The sequence below is a fragment of the Panicum virgatum genome, chromosome 7K (genome assembly GCF_016808335.1).
Source record: "Panicum virgatum strain AP13 chromosome 7K, P.virgatum_v5, whole genome shotgun sequence".
Classification (NCBI taxonomy): domain Eukaryota; kingdom Viridiplantae; phylum Streptophyta; class Magnoliopsida; order Poales; family Poaceae; genus Panicum; species Panicum virgatum.
In genome coordinates this window covers 677,441-684,858 of record NC_053142.1, presented here as the reverse complement: position 1 = coordinate 684,858, position 7,418 = coordinate 677,441, and the positions used below count along the sequence as shown (strand labels likewise).

General features: G+C 42.4%; 1 long non-coding RNA gene across 1 annotated transcript; it reads left to right on the top strand.

Annotated features, from left to right (window-relative positions):
- The first annotated feature begins 208 nt into the window (after positions 1–208).
- Positions 209–6,240, top strand: LOC120639485. Its single transcript, XR_005661441.1, has 3 exons — positions 209–483; positions 4,432–4,552; positions 5,471–6,240. It is a non-coding gene; the product is annotated as an uncharacterized LOC120639485 (long non-coding RNA).
- Positions 6,241–7,418: the final 1,178 nt, after the last annotated feature.

Sequence of the window (7,418 nt, the reverse complement as noted above, 5' to 3'; positions counted from 1 at the left end):
ACTCTATCGAGGGTGCGTATATTGTGAGTGTTTGAATTGTACTGTATAATTAAAAAAATATTTAATTTTATAAATTTCAACGATTGGTTACAAATTGAAGTGTGATTTGAAAAGATTTCATCCGATGTGTTTCGATGAAATAAATGCTTAATCGGAGCATTTTATTTTCCTTTTGGCAATCCAAAAAAACAACCGTCCCTTTGAGAAAGTAAAAACATAAAATGCTCCTGGTAAAACGAAGGAAAACGGCACGCACACCGTTGGCCGCCATGGAAGCCGCACGCCTCTCCCAGCCCGTCGCCGGCGCCGCCTCACTCATCCGCCGCTCTCGTCCCTCCCCAGACCATCCCAATCCCTCGGCGGCTCCAAGCCGTGGCGCTCGCTTCGTCGGAGCTCCCCAAGCAGCAGGTATCGTGCTCCCTCCTCGCCCGCCGCCGCCGCTTCTTCGGCCGTTCACTCGTCCCCTCCCTGGACGCCCACCAGGTAGGTCTCGCCGCACTCCTCCCCACTCGTATTAGGATACGGAAACGTTTATCTCCCGCCTGGTTCGGCCCAGGATAACAAAAAAAAAAAACTTGTTTCTTCTGAGTAGCCCTGCAAATGGGTTGGAAACCAAACTAAACCCACACTAACCCATTCTCATTAGAGAAATTAATATTACCCACACCACTCCAAACTATCACTACCACAAACCAATCCAACCCAAACATTTCAGCTCATGATGTAATAAATTATTAGCCAAACTATGGTTACAACCCAATAAGAACCCGTTTCTCAAAAAAAAATTATAGTGTCGATTCTAGCCACGCTGCTTTGCACAGAGTAGCTCCTAGTCATACAGAGTCATTTACAACAAATTTCAGTCAAATTCGATAAAATTTTATAGTGTGAACGCGAGGTTTTATTTTTAGAATTCGGCTCTTGACGTGGGACCCACGTGTAATTCTAGCCACGCTGCTTTGCACAGAGTAGCTCCTAGTCATACTGAGTCATTTACAATAAATTTCAGTCAAGTTCGATAAAATTTTATAGTGTGAACGCGAGATTTTATTTCTAGGGCCCGGCTCTTGACGTGGGATCCACGTGTAATTCTAGCCACGCTACTTTGCACATAGTAGCTCCTAGTCATACTGAGTCATTTACAACAAATTTCAGTCAATTTCGATAAAATTTTATAGTGTGAACGCGAGGTTTTATTTCTAGGATCCGGCTCTTGATGTGGGACCCACGTGTAATTCTAGCCACGCTGCTTTGCACAGAGTAGCTCCTGGTCATACTGAGTCATATACAATGAATTTCAGTTAATTTTGATAAAATTTTATAGTGTGAACGCGAGGTTTTATTTTTAGGATCCGGCTCTTACAGGACCGACATTTATATATAGTCATACTGTTTTGCATAAAGAATCCATTTCAGCCCACCCCAATCTACTCCAATTCATATTTATATAGAACACATCCCACCCCATTAGCTAATACAACCCATTTCAATCTACCCAAGCACAATCCATATCAAAACCCAATCCATTAAACCCATTTCAACCCAAATCATTAGCAGGGACACTTCTGAGATCTAGAAAAGCCGGAAGTAAAGGGGGGCGAAAAATAGAGTAGCTGTGCAAATTCCAAAACATTTTAGGCGCTACAGGCCACGGAGGTACCATAATCCCCACTTATTGCAGGGGATTACTGCACAGAGTGTGAACAGCTGTTAGCGTTACGATGCTATAATGGGTGTCTGTGAACCGAAGAAGCAAACTGCTGTGTAGTCCTGAGAGGCTTACCAGATTACTGTTGGCCCAAATGAAATTCTATTTCTCTCAACCCATGAAGCCCAAAGGGCAGTCTTACATATATAGGGACGGGAGACTTAACCAAGTCACCACTTTAATCCTAGTTCTCCCTAGGCAGCCACAGGAGGCCAATAAAACCACAGTGTGATCCCATCGTCGGTCGAGATCACCCCGCGGAGGCTATACCTAGCCCTATCTAGTAATATAGATAGATACATAGACGCACATTGTGAGACTTATCTAACAATTACAGCTTTTTGTTTGCAGGGCTGAATTCTTTGCGGAAAATGATCTGCGATGCACTCCTAACTGACTGGGTTCACCTGGCAGTGTTAGCACAGCGGTGGGCACCAGAAATATGGCTGTTCTTGGTCAGCGATGTCTGGTGTTTTGTTTTCTTCATGTATATCACTCCGCCTATGCTGACTGAAAGACTCTCTCTCTCTTGAGTCGTCTCAGCATAGTAGCCCGGGTAAAAGAGGAGGGTTGCATTAGGTTTTGGCAAACCAGCATAAAAAATAGCCACTCTAATGGATTTGAAACGACGAGGTGCAAAGGGCTATTAAGGAGAAGAAGGAGTGTTTCAAGCGCCTCCTCCTTGACAAGAGTGCAGCCAACATCGAGGGCTATAAATTAGCGAAGAGGGTTGCAAAGCGAGCCGTGAGTGTAGCAAAGGTAAGGCGTATGATTACCTGTATCAGCGGCTAGGCACGAAAGAAGGGGATAAGAACATTTATATGATGGCTAGGATCCGCGAGCGGAAGACAAGGGACATCAACCAAATCAAATGTATTAAGGATGGGACAGATCGACTGCTAGTGAAGGATGAGATCATGGATAGATGGAGAGAGTACTTTGACAAGTTGTTTAATGGGGAGAGTGAGGGCCCTACCCTTGAGTTAGATGACTCTTTTGACGATACCAACAGACGTTTTGTGAGGGGGAATTCAGGAGGTAGAGATCGGGGAGGCTTTGAAGAGAATGAAGGGAGGTAAAGCGATGTTCCCTGATGGTATCCCCATTGAGGTGTGGAGATGCCTAGGAGATAGAGCAATAGTATGGTTAACTAAGCTTTTTAATCTCATTTTTCGGTCAAACAAGATGCCGGAAGAATGGAGGAGAAGTATATTAGTACCTATCTTCAAAAACAAGGGCGATGTTCAAAGTTGTACTAACTACCGTGGGATTAAGCTGATGAGCCATACGATGAAGTTTTGGGAGAGGGTTATCAAGCATCGCCTAAGAAGAGTGACAAGTGTGACCCAAAACCAATTTGGGTTCATGCCTGGAAGGTCAACCATGGAGGCGATTTTCTTAATACGAAAATTGATGGAGAGATATAGGTTGCAGAAGAAGGATTTGCACATGGTCTTCATTGACCTTGAGAAGGCATATGACAAAGTACCGAGAAATGTCATGTGGGGGGCCTTGGAGAAGCACAAAGTCCCAACTAATTACATTACCCTCATTAAGGATATGTACAAGGATGCAACGACGTTTGTTCGGACATGTAATGGCAACACCACTAACTTTCATATTAACATAGGCCTACACCAGGAGTCAGCATTGAGCCCTTATTTATGTGCTTTAGTGATAGATGAGGTCACAAGGGATATACAAGGTGAGATCCCTTGGTGTATGCTCTTTGCTGATGATGTGGTACTAGTTGACGAGAGTAGGGCAGGGGTTAATAGGAAGTTAGAGCTGTAGAGACACACGTTAGAGTCGAAAGGGTTCAGACTTAGTAGGACCAAGACCAAAGTACATGATGTGTGATTTCAATGCGACTAGGCATGAGGGGGGAGACGTTAGTCTAGATGGGCAAGTGGTGGTCCAGAAGGATACTTTTCGGTATTTAGGATCGGTGCTATAAAAGGATGGCGACATTGATGAAGATGTTAGGCATAGAATTTCAGCTGGCTGGTTGAAATGGCGGCAAGCTTCTAGCATCCTTTGTGACAAGAGGGTGCTACAAAAGCTAAAAGACAAATTCTATAGGACATCAATTCGTCCGGCGATGTTATACGGTGCTGAATGTTGGCCTACAAAAAGGCGACATGTCCAGCAACTGAGTGTAGCAGAGATGCGGATGTTGCGGTGGTTTTGCGGGCACACAAGGAGGAATAGAGTCCGGAACGAAGTTATTCGGGATAGGGTCGGGGTGGCACCAATTGAGGAGAAACTTACCCAGCATCGGCTGAGATGGTTTGGACATGTCCAACGAAGGCCTCCTGAGGCGCCGGTGCGTAATGGGGTTCTTGAGCGGGTCGATAATGTAAAGAGGGGTAGAGGTAGACCTAAACTGACGTGAGATGAGTCGGTTAAGAGAGACCTTAAGGATTGGAATATTTCTAAAGAGATAGCTTTGGATAGGAGCGCTTGGAGACTAGCTATCAATGTGCCTGGACCTTGAACTTATTTCTTTCGGGTTTCATCTCTAGCCTACCCTAACTTGCTTGGGAAAAAAGGCTATGTTGTTGTTGTTGTATGTATATCACTCTCATCCAGGCATACTGCACTGCTTTTAACTTGTTGGCACCATTTTTTTTTAAGAGGGATGGTAAAGCTCAATTAAAATCACCTGAAGAAAAGGAGGTATGTTTTTTAAACAATTAATTTTTTTTTGTTCTCTTGAATAGATTCAGAAGGAATGATTCGCTGGATATGGACTCGCTTCCTTAGTGGGAACCATGGCGTCTGAACTCCGAACTACTAGGCAGTGGTTAAATCATGTGCTACCAACTCTTTTGGTTTTGTCAGGTGAGCAGCACCGCACTCATTTGTTAAATGATGGGGTACCTGAATCTATACAAATTTAACTTGAATATTTCGGATTTACCTACAAAATGAGTTCATTTGCTGGATGCCTTGTTACAGCAAATTTAGATTTGAGGCCCTTCTTTTCTTGCTGCCCTGGCTTTCTGTTTCAGAATTGACTTGAGGACATTATCTGCTGTCGAACACTCTTTTTTTGTTGCTGTGGATTTTTCTCGAGAACACTATTATAGTGGAAATTGACCATTTGGACACTATCAAATTGAGTACAGTTGATTGGTGTCCTACAAGGCTACAACAAATTTGGAGCCTTTGTTGTAGGACACTAATAATATCTGAGCTAAATCTATTAAAATGTCAATTTCTGCTGGCTACTTTCCACTATAACATTCTCTTTGAGTAAAATCACTATTTATCCAGTGTAATTTTTGCTTTACTATATTGATTACATCGGTGGGTTATGGTTGCTGCATATTTGTTGCAACATAACTGAAATTGCAACTTATTGTCAACATGTCTGGCTTGAGCAGACTGTTTTGAAATATGCTACCTCTTCTTTTGTTTGTGGTCTAAATTTTATGGGTCATGGTTTCATAACTTATATATAGATTTGTAATCAATTAACTGCTTTATGAATAATTCCTAAATCTTTGGTAACTGTGATATATAATTCATTGATACATTTAGACTTAGAATTTGCAGCGACAGTTTGATTTTTTGTTGCTTTTACTTCATAATATCTTATATTCAACCCTAAAAGATACATGCTTTCAGAAAATAAACTTAACTGGACCTGTAAATTTGTGTTCAGTATCATTGGAAGTCTACTCTTCTTGCAAGTTCTGATTCTATCATCTTTAGATAAATATGCCCTTGTCTAATCTTCATTGATGAAAATTGCAGGAAAATATTTGCACTTGGTGCTCTAGTTGTTTATGGTGCCGAGTACCATAGCACAGCTGTTTTGCTGCAGGCTGGGAGCTTGAACTTAATTTCAACTTTGGACACATGACCCAATGGTTTCTATGGCTGTTGCTGGAAGCAAGTGTGGGATGGATACTGGATGGTCAGCCTTACACCTATAATACCTTCCTCAACTCTTTGGATTTATTTTCTCTTCTTTATTTTACATCTTTCTATGTTTCTCCTTTTGCAAGGCCTAAAATTCCATTTTTGGTTACTTATAGAAAATTGTCTCCCTTTTATTTTGGCTTCAGTTGCTGGATATAGCTTGCATCTTGGTAACCATGAGGTTGTGAGGATGGCTTGGAAAAGATTCCTTCACAATGTTTGCCAAGGAGTACTAACAATCTCAACAATCTGCAAACTTCAGTCTTTAATTAGGTTTTGATAGAACCCAAACAAAACGTCTAGATAGATCCTGTACGTATTTCCATAGATTAATGAACAAACAAGCATACGCTGTGTCTTAAGCAAGTGCCAGCCTTTTGGCTATAGAATCCTCTACCAAATAAGTATCTATTACTAAATACATAGTAGATACGACAAGAATTTATGGAGCATACGTCATGATGTTACCAACGGTAAGTTTGACCGATCTTGTGGTGAACCTTGTATATTTGGCAGTCAATTAGACAGGTAAGAATCAGAGTACATAGACAGATGATGTTCATGAACTCTTCTACTAAATAAATGAGTAGAGTTATTGAGTAGATTTAAGACAAATCTTTCTGGATTCGCTGGTATTAATTGTGCACCTCCATTCCGCCCTATAAAAGGAGCATCCATCGCCCCGGACCGGAGACACCCTTCAGTCTGGTCTCTGGTGTCTGCAATGGACAACCTCAATACCCATTCTGAACAGGCCAATCAACCTCAGGGACAACAAGCAAATGGCCTTCCTTTGGATATACCAACAAGTGAGGTCTTAGATACTCATATGATTGAACCACAGAGCACAAATCAGACGCCGCAATGGTTCTCCCTTGAGCAGCACAGGCTGCAGTTGGGTCGGGTTCTCCAACTCTGCGTGACTTTTTGTGCACCAGTTTGGTTGAGTCTTGGATAGATGTTGTCTTACTTCTGCTTTTGTTTTTTACTTTTTTCCTCAATAAATAGAATGAGCAGGCTCAGGTGTCGCAGCAGCAGGAAATGTCTTTACAGAACGCAATTCTATCAAACCATCTGACAACCGATGCGCTGCTCCGGAACGTTGAAGAGGTAGTCAGGATGCGCTTAGAGTTGCAAAGGATCCAAGAGAATCAAGAAACTTCACGGCATGCTTGGGATCAATTGCTGCAGCTTGTTGTTCTTGTATATGAAACGAACGAGGCACTTGTCAGAATGATTGCTACGTTGCAGCAGGAAATGAACTCACATGTTTCAGGCCCTGGAGATGAAGCATCAAGTGTGGCAAGCAGAGTCAACCAGGACTGATCGTACTTGTATGGTTTGCAACTCTGGTGGTGCTTGTATGATGTTGCTGTCGTGCAAGCACCTCTGCACCTGCAAGCCATGTGCACTCCATCTCACGGCTTGCCCAATCTGCGGTGCTGTGAAGGATGATGCGATCGAGACCCAGTTCATATGAGAAGTGAAGAAACAATAGCAGCGATGGGAACCTATTGTTTCTGATGTGCCTAATAAGAACATGTGTGTGTTTTCATTTTTTCAGTGCAAGTGTGTTGGAGCCTTGGTTTGTTATCCTTCTTGTATGCTGTTCTATAGTAGTCTTCATCGTATCAATGTCATATTTCTGTTTTCTCAATATTTTTAGGCATTTGCCATGTTCTGTTCCATCATTTCTTCTTTTGAAGTTCCTGGTCTCAACTAGATGGAATTAGGTTCCATTGAACATGGTCTCACATAAACCACACAGCACCTAGTGTAG